The sequence below is a fragment of the Watersipora subatra genome, chromosome 3 (genome assembly GCF_963576615.1).
Source record: "Watersipora subatra chromosome 3, tzWatSuba1.1, whole genome shotgun sequence".
In the NCBI taxonomy this organism is placed as follows: Eukaryota; Metazoa; Bryozoa; class Gymnolaemata; order Cheilostomatida; family Watersiporidae; genus Watersipora; species Watersipora subatra.
The window spans coordinates 75728218-75747218 of record NC_088710.1 but is presented as its reverse complement, the minus strand read 5'-3'; the positions used below and the strand labels follow the sequence as shown (position 1 = coordinate 75747218).

General features: G+C 38.2%; 1 long non-coding RNA gene across 1 annotated transcript in view; it reads right to left on the bottom strand.

Annotated features, from left to right (window-relative positions):
- The window catches only part of LOC137391035 (uncharacterized), a 35565-nt gene extending 25399 nt beyond the window's left edge, over window positions 1-10166 (bottom strand). The window contains exons 1-2 of the long non-coding RNA XR_010978099.1: window positions 9979-10166; window positions 2647-2782 (exon numbers count right to left, since the gene is read on the bottom strand). This is a non-coding gene — a long non-coding RNA (uncharacterized lncRNA). The remainder of the gene's footprint in view (window positions 1-2646; window positions 2783-9978) is intronic.
- Window positions 10167-19001: the final 8835 nt, after the last annotated feature.

Here is a 19001-nt window from a genome sequence, read left to right as displayed (position 1 = left end):
AGGAGAACTAGCATAGATGTACAGTCAAGATATGGATACATATACAGGAGAACTAGCATAGATGTACAGTCAAGATATGGATACATATACAGGAGAACTAGCATAGATGTACAGTCAAGATATGGATACATATACAGGAGAATTAGCAGTAGATATACAGTCAAGATATGGATACATATACAGGAAAACTAGCAATATATATACAGTCAAGATATGGATACATACACAGAAGAACTAGTAATATATATACAGTCAAGGTACAGATACATATACAGGAGAACTAGTAGTAGATGTACAGTCAAGATATGGATACATATATAGGAGAACTAGCAATAGATATACAGTCAAGATATGGATACATATATAGGAGAACTAGCAATAGATATACAGTCAATATATGGATACATATATAGGAGAAATAGTAATGGATATACAGTTAAAATATGGATACATATACAGGAGAACTAGCAATAGATATACAGTCAATATATAGATACATATACAAGAGAACTAGCAATAGATATACAGTCAAGATAAGGATACATACACAGGAGAACTAATAGTAGATATACAGTCAATATATGGATACATACACAGGAGAACTAGTAATATATATACAGTCAAGGTACAGATACATATACAGGAGAACTAGTAGTAGATGTACAGTCAAGATATGGATACATATATAGGAGAACTAGCAGTAGATATACAGTCAAGATATGGATACGTATACAGGAGAACTAGTAGTAGATATACAGTCGATATATGGATACATATACAGGAGAACTAGTAGTAGATATACAGTCAATATATGGATACATATACAGGAGAACTAACACAGATATACAGTCAAGATATGGATACCTATATAGGACAACTAGCAATAGATATACAGTCAAGATATGGATACATATACAGGAGAACTAGCAATAGATATAGTCAAGATATGGATACATTTACAGGAGAACTAGCATAGATGTACAGTCAAGATATGGATACATACACAGGAGAACTAGCAGTAGATATAGTCAAGATTTTTATACATATACAGGAGAACTAGCATAAATGTACAGTCAAGATATGGATACATATACAGGAGAACTAGCAGTAGATATACAGTCAAGATATGGATACATATACAGGAGAACTAGCATAGATGTACAGTCAAGATATGGATACATATACAGGAGAACTAGCAGTAGATATACAGTCAAGATATGGATACATATACAGGAAAACTAGCAATATTTATACAGTCAAGATATGGATACATATACAGGAGAACTAGCAATAGATATATAGTCAATATATGGATACATATACAAAAGAACTAGCAATAGATATATAGTCAAAATATGGATACATATATAGGACAACTAGCAATAGATATACAGTCAATATATGGATACATATACCGGAGAACTAGCAATAGATATATAGTCAAGATATGGATACATATATAGGACAACTAGCAATAGATATACAGTCAATATATGGATACATATACAGGAGAATTAGTGGTAGATATACAGTCAATATATAGATACATATACAGGAGAACTAGCAATAGATATACAGTCATGATACGGATACATATACAGGAGAACTAGCAGTAGATATACAGTCAAACTATGGATACATACACAGGAGAACTAGCAGTAGATATACAGTCAAGATATGGATACCTATATAAGACAACTAGCAATAGATATACAGTCAATATTTGGATACATATACAGAAGAACTAGTAGTGGATATACAGTCAATATGTGGATATTTGGATATTGACTGTATATCCACTACTAGTTCTTCTGTATATGTATCCATATATTGACTGTATATCTATTGCTAGTTGTCCTATATATGTATCCATAGTTTGACTGTATATCTACTGCTAGTTCTCCTGTATATGTATCTATACCTTGACTATATATCTATTGCTAGTTCTCCTGTATATGTATCCATATTTTGACTGTATATCTATTGCTAGTTCTCTTGTGTATGTTTCCATATATTGACTGTATATCTACTGCTAGTTCTTCCGTATATGTATCCATATATTGACTGTATATCTATTGTTAGTTGTCCTATATATGTATCCATATCTTGACTGTATATCTATTGCTAGTTGTCCTGTATATGTATCCATATCTTGACTGTATATCTATTGCTAGTTGTCCTATATAGGTATCCATATCTTGACTATATATCTATTGCTAGTTCTCCTGTATATGTATCCATATATTGACTGTATATCTATCGCTACTGGTCCTGTATATGTATCCGTATTTTGACTGTATATATATTGCTAGTTCTCCTGTGTATGTATCCATATATTGACTGTATATCTATTGCTAGTTCTCTTATATATGTATCCAAATCTTGACTGTATATCTACTTCTAGTTTTCCTGTATATGTATCCATATCTTGATACATACACAGGAGAACTAGCAATAAATATACAGTCAAGATATGGATACCTATATAGGACAACTGGCAATAGATATACAGTCAATATATGGATACATATACAGGAGAACAAGTAGTAGATATACAGTCAAGATATGGATACATATACAGGAGAACAAGTAGTGGATATACAGTCAAGATATGGATACATATACAGAAGAACTAGCAATAGTTACCCATCACTGATACCAGATCCGGGCAGATAGCATCCTGCACTGTGTTTTACCTTTTTGGGTCATCCTTGATTGGGCCTATGACTTTAACAATGTCTCCTGACTTGAGACCTGGTACTTTGCAATAGGAGTTATCTTTCTACAGCAGTATATAAGTAAAGTTTGCAGATCCAAACAAAGAGAAAAGTCCACTGATGATTTTATAAATTGAAATTATATGGCCAGCAGTCACCGATGAGCCAAGAATTCTTAACATCTAATACAGACACGTCTCCATTAATCTTGAGCATCCTGAGCATCACATCGATGATTGTATGTCACATATGGCTTACTATTCACTACACCTGAAACAGTCTATAAAGCAAGCACATGGCTCATCATTCACATACACCTGCAACAGCTGTCAACTAAGCAAGCACGTGGTTCACCCTTGACATACACCTACAACAGTTGTCAATAAAGCAAACACATGGCTCACCCTTCACATACACCTACAACAGTTGTCAATAAAGCAAACACATGGCTCACCCTTCACATACACCTACAACAGTTGTCAATAAAGCAAACACATGGCTCACCATTCACATACACCTGCAACAGTTGTCAATTAAGCAAGCACATGGTTCACCATTCACATACACCTGCAAAAGTTGTCAATAAAGCAAGCACATGGTTCACCATTCACATACACCTGCAACAGTTGTCAATAAAGCAAGGACATGACTCACCACAGCCCCTAGTTTTGGCCATACGAAAACGCTGTGTGACGATGCAATAAGATAAAATAAGCTCAAATGGCAAAATGCTTCTGATATGATGAATGTCACATATAATGTTTTAGTCGTATCTCAAAACTTTTAAGTCTTCAATAATGAAAACTATTTATCCACATAGTTCATCAGCTAGATGACTATCACCAAGATTATAGGTTTGTCATTCACCTGCCTTACTCTTTGCCTATTATTATTTATCTCTTATTAAAACATTTCACAACTAGTGTAAAATGGTCCATCCACAACCTATTTTGCAAATTTTTCAAACTATGCTAGTGTCAGGCATGCCACTTTTTTTCAGTTTTTTGATGTTTAAAATGGCTCTTTTTAGCTCTTATTTTTTAGTATATTTTTCCGCGGAGTTTTTTCGATGGTTTTTTCCTTTCTGGGCACTGCACTACTTTTCTATTTTTGTTTTAGTTGTTCGAGCTAACCCCCTTAATAAATGCTAACTTGTTCCTCTAAAAGAAAAATTTTTACATCTCATGGTTTACTATTAAATATCCCATGTATTTATATCTGTTATAACTATATTAAAAAAAGTTTGTTAAACAACACAGGGATGGTTTGAGTTATAACATTAAACATATATATATGTATTTTAACCACATGTTGCATGTAAAATTGGAAAAGATAAAATATAGTTTTACTTGCCGGCACATATAGTAATTGGGTTCATAAAGTCTTGTTGTTGAAAACGAGTGCTTTAAAAGGAAAGCTTTGGTTGCGTTCATGAGAGCTGTTTCGCTGGTTTCCCGTACGACCTCCAAACCGTTTTCCGGCAATTCCATTTAGTAGCATACTCCGTCTCTGTATCGTTCTGGCTTCCTAGTGGTCCAGGCTGGTCTCGGATTGTGCCGGACTGGAGCTGATGGGATTTCTGGAGTTGATGGGATTTCTGGAGTCGAGGTTTCTCCGGCTTCCTCTGGGTTTGATTCCAGTTCTCCCGAAACTTTTTCTTTTAGTGGCACCAGATGGATTTTTACTGAACTCGGTCTTTGGCGCTCTCTTTCCTCTGGTCCGGCCGGGTTTTCTTTGGGAGTTGTCTCCTGTCTTCGTTTTTCTGCGGCCTCCATCAACAATTTTTGACGGTTATGCTATAATAGGCAATGACCCTCTGGCAGACCCCTTGTACTTGGGACAGCACGGCCCCTACTCCACATCCACTGGCATCTGTGTTCAAGTTGTACTGCTTCTAGGAGTTTGAGTAGCCCAAGATCGGTGCGGTGCTGATACGGTCATTCAGCTTGCTTAAAGCGATATGTTCCTTTTCCGTCCATTTCCAGGACTCTCTCTTTGCAGTCAGCCGGTGCAAGGAATGCGCTGTAGCGGCAAACTTCGGAATACATTGTTGGTAGTAGCCGACTATCCCAAGAAATCCTTGGAGTTCTTTTACTCCGCGTGGGTTCGGCCACTCCGTGACTGCTTTTACCTTGTTGGGGTCTGTAGAGACTCCATCCTGGCTTAACATGTGACCCAGGTAGCAGACCTGGGGTTGCAATAATTCACATTTAGACAGTTTCAGTTTTAATCCAGCCTTGTGGAGTCTCTGGATGACCTCCTACAGCCGGTGCAAGTGTGTATCGAAGTCCGGTGCGATGAAAATAATGTAATCGAGATATAGCAACAGGGTTCGCCAATGGAGGCCATGTAGGACGCGTTCCATGAGCCTTTGGAAAGTGACTGGGGGACGTCAATCCAAAGGGCAACACCTTCCACTTCAACAATCCAGATCGTGCTGAGAAGGCTGACTTCTCTTGTGCTTCCGCATTCAGGGGTACTTGCCAATACCCGCTCACCAGGTCCAACGTGCCGAAGTAACGACTCCCAGACAGCGCGTCCAGGCTGTCGTTGATCCTGGGTAGGGGGTAGGCATCTTGCTCGCTGACGACGTTCAGCCGCCGATAATGGATGCCGAAACGCCATTTCCCGCCCTTCTTTCAGACCAGCACCACGGAAGAGGTCCAGGCTCCTTCAGATAGTTTGATGAGCCCTCTCATGAGTAAGTCCTGGCCTGTCTTTTGGCCTCCACCTTTTTTTCGGCTCGAGCCTGTGGGGGGGCTGCCGGATCGGACGAGTGCCCTCTTTGAGTGGAATGGAGTGCTCCACCCCGGAGGTCCTTCCTACGTCGTCATCGCCCATACTGAACACGGTGGCATACCGACTCAGCAGGGAGGCCAACCTCGCCGTCTGACTCGCCCCCTCACAATGCAGTCGAGCCGACTGAAACAACTCCCTAAAGTGAGCCGGCACTCCATTGGCTAAAGTCGGACCGGCTTCATACAGTAAGGGGGTCATCTTCCTTGACTTGTGGGGTCTCCACCCCCATGTATGTACCAATGGTGGCTTCAGACCGGAAGGTCAATGACCGCTCCGTCGTGTTCATACAATGGGTGATGACCTGTCCTTTGGGTCCTGGCTGATTCAGGCTACTTGCCAATGGGGGTCCGTCGGGAAACCCTTCAATCAGCTCTATTGGGCAGTAATTCCGTGTGGTGATGCGACAATGTGTCGCCATCTCCGTCCGAGCCGGAACCACCACCCCCTGATCACCTGTACTTTGCTCTGTAGCAGTCATCCATGCCGGTCCGTGCAGGCTAGCTGCCTGCCATCCACCCAGACTACTGGTTGCTCAAACTCGAGAGAACACTGATGGGCCACGAAGAATAGCATTCCCAGTATGGCATCCTCGCTTAGACGACTGACTACAAAGACTTCCTCCATCTTTACGTGGTTTGTAGACAATTTGTCAGCCGGATTATCCCATAGAAGGGGAACCGGATTTTATCAGCCAGTAACCCGTGGCTGTCACTCTCTTCAAGCCGGTCTCGCACGGCTCCGGGCAGTCGGTCAAAGACCTGCTTATTTATCAGGTTTGTAGTGCATCCCATGTTTAGGGGAAACTAGATGGGCCGCCCTTCCGCTTTTCTTTGAATGAAATAGCTGATGGAGTGAGGTCAGCTGAGGACTTGCGCCCTAGTGGTGTTTTCCAGGACATCTTCCGTGAGGCCTGGAGGACTTTCTTTCCGCGGTGGGGCGGGACCAGTCCTTTGGGCCGTCTCACGTCCATGGTAGGTCTGTGATTCCTAGGATTGCCACTCCCAAGGTGGAGAAGGTGCCAATCCTGCCGCTTTTAAGACAGGCTTCCGACTGTTCGGTTCGGTGGAGATGGTTCTCGTTGTTTGGGGTGGAGGAGATTTGGGTGTTACCCTCCTTCGTTTCGGGCTACATCCTGGCCACTCACACAGAGGGGCGTAGGCGGTATCCAGGATCGCGAAAGCGTCAGGGCTGGCCTCACTCAAGGACTGATAGTAATTTTGTGTCTCCACAGGTCCTTTCTGTGTACGAACTTCCCTCGGTCTAGTCCTTGCTGGTTGAGACCATCCGTCAGCTTCCACCAAATCCCGTGTGGCTTTAATATGTTTCCGGGGTTGCTTGGCCTTGGCACAGTCAGTAGTCAGAGCTACTGCTGTGGCCTTTCCTCATTTCCCGCAGTCAGTTTTAAGTGACAGGGCAGTTCTTCCGAACGTGCCCTGGTTGGCCACAACCCCCAGCAAAGGGTAGCTGGTTGGTTCATCCTTTTGGTTGGAGCATGGACCCACTTCTGGAGCTGTTCCATCTTCTCCGTGAGAGTTTGGAATAGCTGGGTTAGTTGTCTAATAACGTCAGTTTTGGTCGAGTTTACCCGGTCAGAGGATCTTCCTTCCAGGGCTCGCACCGAAGATCCGGCAGGTTTGCACTCATTTCCCTGAATCTGGAGGTAATCATTTCCGGCTCGTACAGCGTCAGCTAGTGTGGGCGTGTGTACGGCCAACAGATGTCGCTGCAGGGCAGAGTCCCTTAGTGAGCTACAGAATGTCTCCATGGCCATGCTATCCCGGTGACGGTTTGGCAGGTCTCCGTACGCAATGCGTACCAGCCTTTCGACCTCCATAGCATGCTCCTGATGTGTCGTTTCTTTCTCCCATCTAAGGGCATTAAGCTGGCTTAATGCCTGCCTGAAGAATAGCCCGAATCTTGTCTGGAGGGCATTAAATATGGCCTCCTGATCCTCTGCCCGTCCGCAGTCCTCAGCCTGTTCGCCCAGTGCCTCTCGGAGGTGCAACAGGGTTGCTCCTCCCGTCCACCGGTTGGCATCGGCTACCTCCATAAAGCGAGCAATAAAATACTCCACATCTCCTTTTCCTGTGTACTGGGAGTCCTGAAGCGTGGTGCCGGTTCCTGAGCTCTTGGCATCAGTAGCACCCGTTCTAGTGCTTCGACTAGTCGGTCAGGTCCTGGATCGGAGCTTAGTGCTCTCCCATAGGCCATGTTTGGCTTGCAGTAAGTTTCTGCTCTTTCTCTAGAGCAGTACCTCTGCCGAGTCCGTGGCCATCGGCTCTTTCCTGGGTTTCTTCCTGTTGCCAGGAAGTTCTGCTAGTGGGAGCAATGCGGTCGTTTTAGGTAAGTCCGGTCGGATCCTTCAGTAGGTTTCTGCTCTCAGAGCAGTGCATCTACTGGGTCCGTTGCTGCAGGGCTTTCTACAGCTCGCTCTGGATTTCTTCCTGTTGCCAGGGAGTTCTTCCAGTAGGAGTAGTGTTTGTCATTTTTTCAGGCAAGCCCAGTTTATCCACAATGCAATGATCAAATGCGAGTCTTGTGGTGAAGTTCTTGGGATCGTCAGAGATCCCACTGCTGCCACCAGTGTAAAGGTTTTGTACGACCTTCACTTTTCCCCCACTAATACAAGACTCAGTGCATTAGTTTAGACCTATATTTCTGCTTAGTTCATAATTTGTACAAGAATGATCAAGTAACACGCAATGAACAGGCCCAGAACAGCTCTGCCTTCTAACTCATATGTTCATGCTCAAATAGCGGGTAGACCCCGCCTCTGTTCTACCTGGCACGGCCCAGCTCGGCCCGGCTCCGGCTTGACTCGGCTTTGGCTTGGCTTAGGCTTGGCTCAGCTGCGAGTGGACGCCACCCACCACAATACTTATGGGATGGGTGAAGACTACTACTATATACATGAGTGATACTTATGGGGTGAAGACTATTACTATATACATGAGTGATACTTATGGGGTGAAGACTACTACTATATACATCAGTGATACTTATGGGGTGAAGACTGCTACTATATACATGAGTTATACTGAGCGTACATCTTTATAGAGCATATTGTTTTATTATTATTTAGTGTTCTTTAAATGTAGTACAAACCAATATATGCTACTTATACAAACTTTTAACATACTTACATGTATATAATCCTTGAACATACGTTCTGTACAAAATAATAAATTGAGACAACTTGCAAACTAATTCACTTAACAAACATGTATCTCGTTGGAATGTATCTCGTTAGTAAGTTTAAGAGCGCTGGTATAGTTAGTGACAAAGTCCAGATGTAACTGTTCATGGCTGCTCTGAGCATTACCCTAATTTACTTGGCAACGATTTGCTTGTCAATGCTATTATACTGAGTTCTGACAGCCTCGATATCGCTACCCTTTACAAGTATTTTGCTGGAGAGCCACCATTCGCTGCAGACTTCTCTGAGAGTGGGAAGGAGATGGAGATGGATCCAGGGAGTTACTTCAGCTGTCTGCGAGCATTGCATGAATGATGCTGTGTGCAACCTTCTCAAGGTGTTCCAGATGTGTCTCAGATAGCATCATCAGTAGCAATAGAGAGAGCCTTTAGCAACTTTGGGCTGAATCAGATAAAGTTAAGGAACCTGCTGGGAATAGAGAAAACTGCAAAGTGGTTGACTAACAATAAATATTTCAATAAAGTGAAATTTGTAACAGAATGGTAACAATTATATATTGTTGAGTGACTATGTGTAGTGTGTGCATCTCAAGTAGTTTGTACCAATATAGTGTATTTGATTTCATCTTGTAAACTTTTCATTATTGTAAATAAATACTAAATAATAAAAATTATAGTTCTATGGCTTGCTAAAAGGCTTTCAGCGCTTTCAGTTTCAATAAAAATAGTTTAGTTAGACCATAGAGAGACAGCAAATAGACCACAGAGAGACAGCAAATAGACTATGGAGAGACAGCAAATAGACAACAGAGAGACAGCAAATCGACCATAGAGAGACAGCAAATAGACCACAGAGAGACAGCAAATAGACTATAGAGAGACAGCAAGTAGACCACAGAAAGACAGCAAATAGACTATAGAGAGACAGCAAGTAGACCATAGAGAGACAGCAAATAGACTATAGAGAGACAGCAAATAGACCACAGAGAGACAGCAAGAACCGTGATCATTTGGATTTATTGCTTTATTCAAACTTCTGATATTTTTCTCCATCTATTCCGGGGTATTTAGGGTGGACGGTGAAAACCATATTTTTCCCAGTGGTTTTTACGGTCTTAGTTGGTATTTACCCAAACCCCAACCCTGATCACAACAGCCTCTTGGGAAAACATACAATAGGAGTTTGCATGTGCCTCGTTGAATTAACTGTTATCTCGCAGCAACATTTCTTATCTTTAAATATTTCGCTGTTTTTGTCTTAATGTTAAATTTCACAAAAAACATATTTTTGTGGATCTTTACGTACAAATTACATGATTCATGTCTAATTGTAGATGAGTTGAATAGACTATTAGACTTACTGCTGCTGTAATGACAGATTCCTGATCCTGCTGAGTAGAGAAGTGGTGTGACTGATGTATTGATGTTTCACCTAAACTTAAATTGGCGATCGTGTCAACGCAAGCATCGCTTTGTACTTCAGTTGAGCAAGAGATTTCTGGTGTCTAAAAGAGAATTTAGAAATTCATATTACATCTGCATGTTTTTTATTTTTATGTCATGAAATTGCATGTTTAACAACTCAACAAGAAAACAAACAATGCCTGTTATACTGTTAAACTCAAATAACATGTTGGTTATTTTTTACCATGTTGTATTTGATTTTACCAGTGCCGAGTACAAGCTTACATTTGACCATATTTAATGGCTTTATGGTTAGTGTGTAGGGTTGCTGTTAGATATAATCTATTTTACAATATTGTGGATGACTATAATATAAACCACAATGATAGGTAATATAATAAACAAGGAATAAGTACTGCTAGTTGGAAAGAGCTGAGTTTTGTAAGAGCAACAAACAATACCAATTTAAGACATGAATCCTTAAAAGCTGTATGAAGAATCAATGTGTCAGACAGAGCGTCTCTATAAGGTAGAACCTACTGATGCTCACAAATCAGAGAAGTTTTTAACATTTTTATCAAAAAAGGTTAAAAATGTTTTTAACCTTTTTAGAATTGGAAAACGGACTTTGATACAAACAGAAACAACGACCGAATTAATTGTTATTAATGTGATCGAGTCATTATTAGCACGGTTTTTGTGGACACTTTCCTACTGATCACTTGCTATTATGGGTTCGTTAAGATTAAAAATGTCAAATAGTGGCAATCAAATTAAAGTGGTGTTCAAATAGAGGGAACGGTCAATCAAAGGGTGGCACTCTGTTTTTAAGCCCTTCTCTCATAGTGGCACTCAAATAGTGATTGCGTTCAAAGAAAAGTGGCGTTCAAATACAGATTTTACAGTAAGCATGAATATATCTCTCTTCGACTTTTTGACACACAGTTTAGTTTCCCCGGTTGAATTTCTATTGCTGTTGATTTTCACTAAAAATCATCAAGCAAGAAATATGGATCATTACATAATCATTATAATATATTAGTGCATAGTTTTGTTTGCTTATGATAACCATTCGATATGACATGGTTCTAAAACATTCTACCAGTTTACGCAGGATTTCTTCCAAATAACGACCTGTATTACAGTATGAGAACCAGTCACTTGAAACTGTAGAACTTGGCTTGGAACTCCTGACATTTCTATACCAGAAAAATGAAGCCTATTAACTAACAGTGCATTTATTAAGCTCTGCTTTGGGTAACCTCATGGTGATCCACTTGGTGACCTTGAAAACTAATGTTTCTACAATGTTACTCTGTGAAGCTTGCCTAAAGCAAAAAAGAATACGCTCATTAAAGCTTTCCAATAATGATTACAAGTAAGATTGAATGTACAGAGAAGTAATAGCAATCTATCAAGGCAGCAAACCTCAAATCCTTGAACACTAATCCCAAACCTTTGGACACTAACACCAACCTATCAAACCTTTGAACTTCAACCCATCATACCTTTTAACACCAACTTCAACGCATGAAACCCTTGAACACCTACCTCAACCCAAATCCTGGAACACCAACCCCATCCTATCAAGCCCTTGAACACCAACCCCAGCCCATCAAACCCTTGAACACCAACCCCATCCTATCAAGCCCTTGAACACCAACCCATCAAGCCCTTGAACACCAACCCCATCCTATCAAGCCCTTGAACACCAACCCCAACCCAGCAAACCCTTGAACACCAACCCCAACCCATCAAGCCCTTGAACACCAACCCCATCCCATCAAACCTTTGAACACCAACCCTAAAACCCACAAAAACCTTCAAAATCAACTTCTAAACAAAACTCAAAACACTAAACTCCAAACTTCAACTTCAAACCTCAAACCCCAACCCTCAAAGGCCAAACCGAAAAGACTGAACCCAAACCCCAAATCCCAAACCCCAAAGCCTCAAAGGCCAAACCGAAAAGACTGAACTCCAAACCCCTTCAATCTTACCTCACAGGTAATATAGTAATAATTATTTTCTCTGTGCTTTATAACCATATGCTAGAAGTAATGACCATATTCTGTAAATTGTTTTCATAACACGGGTGTTTAAAGCTCTTTTGGATTCTCTATGCATTCAAGGTACACAACTGGGGTACACGTGACGCATTCCAATTCCAGTCAAGTAATCCACACACTTTGCAAAGAATCAGAGTAGTTTTTTTATTGGGGTACATAATGGTAATCAGATAAGGTAACTAGATCAGGTGAGGTCTGTGGTCTGCGCATGAGCAATAACGGATCAGTTAAAGTTATGCCTTGCATTTTTTTAAACTCAAGAAGAGCATGACAAAAGCAAATACTTCAATGAGTGCGCAGGTAAACACTTGAAAGTTACTATATAGAAATAATCATCCGCTGCATTTCATACCTAAACTAGATATACACATAAATTGGAGGTATGTAAGGGTTTGAAGACACCAGTTAGTTTTTGTAACCTAGTACCACACAGACATGAGACGGAGTATATTGTAAGGGTTTGAAGACACCAGTTAGTTTTTGTAACCTAGTACCACACAGACATGAGACGGAGTATATTGTAAGGGTTTGAAGACACCAGTTAGTTTTTGTAACCTAGTACCACACAGACATGAGACGGAGTATATTGTAAGGGTTTGAAGACACCAGTTAGTTTTTGTAACCTAGTACCACACAGACATGAGACGGAGTATATTGTAAGGGTTTGAAGACACCAGTTAGTTTTTGTAACCTAGTACCACACAGACATGAGACGGAGTATATTGTAAGGGTTTGAAGACACCAGTTAGTTTTTGTAACCTAGTACCACACAGACATGAGACGGAGTATATTGTAAGGGTTTTGAAGACACCAGTTAGTTTTTGTAACCTAGTACCACACAGACATGAGACGGAGTATATTTTAAAAGCCGCAATTCCATTTATGCTTATGTAACACGCTATGCCTTAGCAGATTTTAAACAACTGCAACTAACTGAAATTTTGTCTTCAATGCAAAAAGAAATAGGTTGAACAGGTATACTGTTTCATAGATTATGATGATAATTGGCCATTTGTTGTATCAGCCGGCCTCATGCCTAGTATAGTTATTACATCAAAAGGTTCAGATTTTGGTAGAAACTTGCTGATATATCTACTACTACTAGTATTATGGCATACCCTTACTGCTATATCTACTACTACTATTATTATGGCATACCCTTACTGCTATATCTACTACTACTAGTATTATGGCATACCCTTACTGCTATATCTACTACTACTACTATTATGGCATACCCTTACTGCTATATATACTACTACTAGTATTATGGCATACACTTACTGCTATATATACTACTACTACTATCATTATGGCATACACTTACTGCTATATCTACTACTATTATTATGGCATACACTTACTGCTATATCTACTACTATCATTATGGCATACACTTACTGCTATATCTACTACTATTATTATGGCATACACTTACTGCTATATCTACTACTACTATTATTATGGCATACCCTTACTTCTATATCTACTACTACTAGTATTATGGCATACCCTTACTTCGATATCTACTACTACTATTATGGCATACCCTTACTGCTATATCTACTACTACTATTATGGCATACCCTTACTGCTATATATACTACTACTAGTATTATGGCATACACTTACTGCTATATATACTACTACTACTATCATTATGGCATACACTTACTGCTATATCTACTACTAGAAATTCCACTGTCATACAGCCCACGACCAAAGTAATAATGGAAAAAAGAAAGGGTACTGTTGGTTGTTGAAAAAGTAGTTCTCAGCAGGAATTGACAGAGTATAATGTAAATGAGACTTGTTTGAGATGATGTAAAATAAATTTGAGGGAGCACGACTCTAAAAAGACGCAACAGAAATAACAGAAATGTAACAGAAATAAATATTAATAAAATAAATAATTAACTATCTCAAACTTATGTTTTACAATAATAAAATAAATATTAATTCAAGCTGTAGACCTAAACTACTGTACGTAATTTAAATAACAACAGCAATAATGATATACATGTATGTTTATTATATCTCTTATTATATTGAAATGCAATATTAAAAGTAAATGGCAAGCTGCCGTGTAATATACAATTTGAAAGTTGTTTGTTGGTTAAAATAAATATTAATTCAAGCTGTAGACCCAAATTACTGTAAGTAATTTAACTAACAACAGCAATAATCAAATATGTTTATTATATATCTGAAATGCAATGTTAAAAGTAAAATATATTGTAATATACAGTTTGAAAGTTGGTTGTGTTGAATGTAGAACGGTTTTGACAGCGATATGTAACAGAAATAAATATTAATAAAATAAATATTTAACTATCTCAAACTTATGTTTTACAATAATAAAATAAACATTAATTCAAGCCGTAGACCTAACCTACTGTACGTAATTTAACTAACAACAGCAATAATGAAATATGTTTATTAAATCTCTTATTATATTGAAATGCAATATTAAAAGTAAAATGGCAAGCTGCCGTGTAATACACAATTTGAAAGTTGGTTGTTGGTTAAAATAAATATTAATTCAAACTGTAGACCTAAACTATTGTACGTAATTTAACTAACAACAGCAATAATGAAATATGTTTATTACAGCTCTGAAATGCAATATTACAAGTAAAATATATTGTAATATACAGTTTGAAAGCTGGTTGTGTTGAATGCAGAACGGTTTTGACAACGATATGTAACAGAAATAAATATTAATAAAATAAATATTTAACTATCTCAAACTTATGTTTTACAATAATAAAATAAATATTAATTCAAGCTGTAGACCTAACCTACTGTACGTAATTTAACTAACAACAACAATGCCAACAATAAAGAAATATGTTTATTATATCTCTGAAATGCAATATTAAACGTTAAACGGCAAACTGATGTGTAATATACAGTTTGAAAGTTGGTTGTGTTGTGATGAATGTAGAATGGTTTTGACAGCGATATGTAACAGAGAGCAAGCGTTGGCATTTACGCGTCTGGAAGTTTTATGCAAACTGGAGTGAAATAAAGAAATATTCTTGTCATAAAAGGGCGTTGTAGTAACGCCCTACCTTGTAGATAAGATGTAAAGAAATCTAGCTGATGTTCTAGATAATTTGAAAAACCTTCGGTAATTGGACAAAAACGTAGGCTGATAAACTGTGTACCACATTTTCGTACCTGTAAATCGGTCTACGCCTCAAACAGTAGACAAACAGTACACAGTAAACAGTTCTACTATCTGTCGCACGGCTTTATTGGCGTTTCGTAGGTCGGTCGAAACTATTAATAAACCAAGCTGTTCAAGCGTTTTGTGGCGATTTGTGGCAAGACTTTATCGTTCTATTCTCTGTCGCTCGGCGTTTCAATTTCCGGTCTTAACTTTTATTAAACGAAGCTTTTCAGGCGTTTTGTGACGATTTTCGTCCTAATAAATCTGTCTATTTATGTATAATCCGATCAGATGGGTTAGTTTTAGGTATTTGCGTCAACCTTTCAAAGGCTTGGTAACATATTTAAATAGGTTTATATGCGTTTTGTATCATTATTATACTTAAACGACTTTACTGAAAAATAGTTAAATTTGTTGATAGGATTTCGTTGCAAGGGTTTGTTGACGGCCGTTAACGGATAATTTTTCGGGAGTTGTGTGCACATGTGCATTTATCATAATTCTCCCAATCAATCGTTTCACTCTTGTTTGGTCGTGGGACTATTATTATGGCATACCCTTACTGCTATATATACTACTACTAGTATTATGGCATACCCTTACTGCTATATCTACTACTACTATTATTATGGCATACCCTTACTGCTATATCTACTACTACTATTATTATGGCATACACTTACTGCTATATCTACTACTATTATTATGGCATACCCTTACTGCTATATATACTACTACTAGTATTATGGCATACCCTTACTGCTATATCTACTACTACTAGTATTATGGCATACCCTTACTGCTATATCTACTACTACTAGTATTATGGCATACCCTTACTGCTATATCTACTACTACTATTATGGCATACCCTTACTGCTATATATACTACTACTAGTATTATGGCATACACTTACTGCTATATATACTACTACTACTATCATTATGGCATACACTTACTGCTATATCTACTACTATTATTATGGCATACCCTTACTGCTATATCTACTACTACTAGTATTATGGCATACCCTTACTGCTATATCTACTACTACTATTATTATGGCATACCCTTACTGCTATATCTACTACTACTATTATTATGGCATACCCTTACTGCTATATCTACTACTACTATTATTATGGCATACCCTTACTGCTATATCTACTACTACTATTATTATGGCATACACTTACTGCTATATCTACTACTACTATTATTATGGCATACACTTACTGCTATATCTACTACTATTATTATGGCATACCCTTACTGCTATATATACTACTACTAGTATTATGGCATACCCTTACTGCTATATCTACTACTACTAGTATTATGGCATACCCTTACTGCTATATCTACTACTACTAGTATTATGGCATACCCTTACTGCTATATCTACTACTACTAGTATTATGGCATACACCTACTGCTATATCTACTACTACTATTATGGCATACCCTTACTGCTATATCTACTACTACTATTATTATGGCATACACTTACTGCTATATATACTACTAGTATTATGGCATACCCTTACTGCTATATCTACTACTACTATTATTATGGCATACCCTTACTGCTATATCTACTACTACTAGTATTATGGCATACCCTTACTGCTATATCTACTACTACTATTATTATGGCATACACTTACTGCTATATATACTACTAGTATTATGGCATACACTTACTGCTATATCTACTACTACTAGTATTATGGCATACCCTTACTGCTATATCTACTACTACTATTATTATGGCATACACTTACTGCTATATCTACTACTACTATTATTATGGCATACCCTTACTGCTATATATACTACTACTAGTATTATGGCATACCCTTACTGCTATATATACTACTACTAGTATTATGGCATACCCTTACTGCTATATCTACTACTACTATTATTATGGCATACACTTACTGCTATATATACTACTAGTATTATGGCATACCCTTACTGCTATATATACTACTACTAGTATTATGGCATACCCTTACTGCTATATCTACTACTACTATTATTATGGCATACCCTTACTGCTATATCTACTACTAGTATTATGGCATACCCTTACTGCTATATATACTACTACTAGTATTATGGCATACACTTACTGCTATATCTACTACTACTAGTATTATGGCATACCCTTACTGCTATATCTACTACTACTATTATTATGGCATACCCTTACTGCTATATCTACTACTACTATTATGGCATACCCTTACTGCTATATATACTACTACTAGTATTATGGCATACCCTTACTGCTATATCTACTACTACTATTATTATGGCATACCCTTACTGCTATATCTACTACTACTATCATTATGGCATACCCTTACTGCTATATCTACTACTACTATTATTATGGCATACCCTTACTGCTATATCTACTACTACTATTATTATGGCATACCCTTACTGCTATATATACTACTACTAGTATTATGGCATACCCTTACTGCTATATCTACTACTACTATTATTATGGCATACCCTTACTGCTATATCTACTACTACTATTATTATGGCATACCCTTACTGCTATATATACTACTACTAGTATTATGGCATACCCTTACTGCTATATCTACTACTACTATTATTATGGCATACCCTTACTGCTATATCTACTACTACTATTATGGCATACCCTTACTGCTATATATACTACTACTAGTATTATGGCATACCCTTACTGCTATATCTACTACTACTATTATTATGGCATACCCTTACTGCTATATCTACTACTACTATCATTATGGCATACCCTTACTGCTATATCTACTACTACTATTATTATGGCATACCCTTACTGCTATATCTACTACTACTATGCTAGCACTGCTACTCATATCATTATAACAAGAAATATAACAACTACTTCATTTTATTACTTCTTACTCTACTATTAATAAGACCACTAAAACTACTGCCATTCTTACTGCTATCGCCACTCCTACTACTACTAGAACTATTAATCCAGCTGCAACAGCTGCGACTGCTCCTGATTTTACTACTAATGCATTTCTAATACTAACAACATTACCTAATATAACTGCATAAAGTTCCTATATTAACAGTGACTTTTCCACATTTATTATATTGCTATATTAGCTAGCTTGTTTTGTTGGTGTGTGCTCATCAACCGCCTGCGATTATAATTGCGAATTGATATCAGTAATGCTCTTAGACAAGACAATTGTAATTTAAAACAAACTAAGGCTGTTCTATCATACTATGCCATACATAATAAAATTGAAAGTTTCTAACAAATTAAACCCAAAAGTAATTATTTTAAACTCGTAATAGTCTTAATTAATTGCAGACTGTGAAATTCCGTCAGGTATATATTAGATGCCAAAAGCAAACTTTCTTTTGAGCTTTTTGGGCAGTTATTGTAATTTTGTAGTCTTTAGACCTTTTAATAATGTACATAACTAGCACTGCCTTCTCTAAGCGAATGCTAGTGCTATACTTTGGTACCGCTGAATATTGGAGATTAGTTAGCATTCTTATATAATCTAGAGTTCAAATGTTAAACTAGAATGGCAGCAGATACCCAACAATTTATTTATCAGAGCACATCATTCTTGAGACGTTCCGCTGGTATTTATGCTGCTACCTGTCATGAACTGACCTAT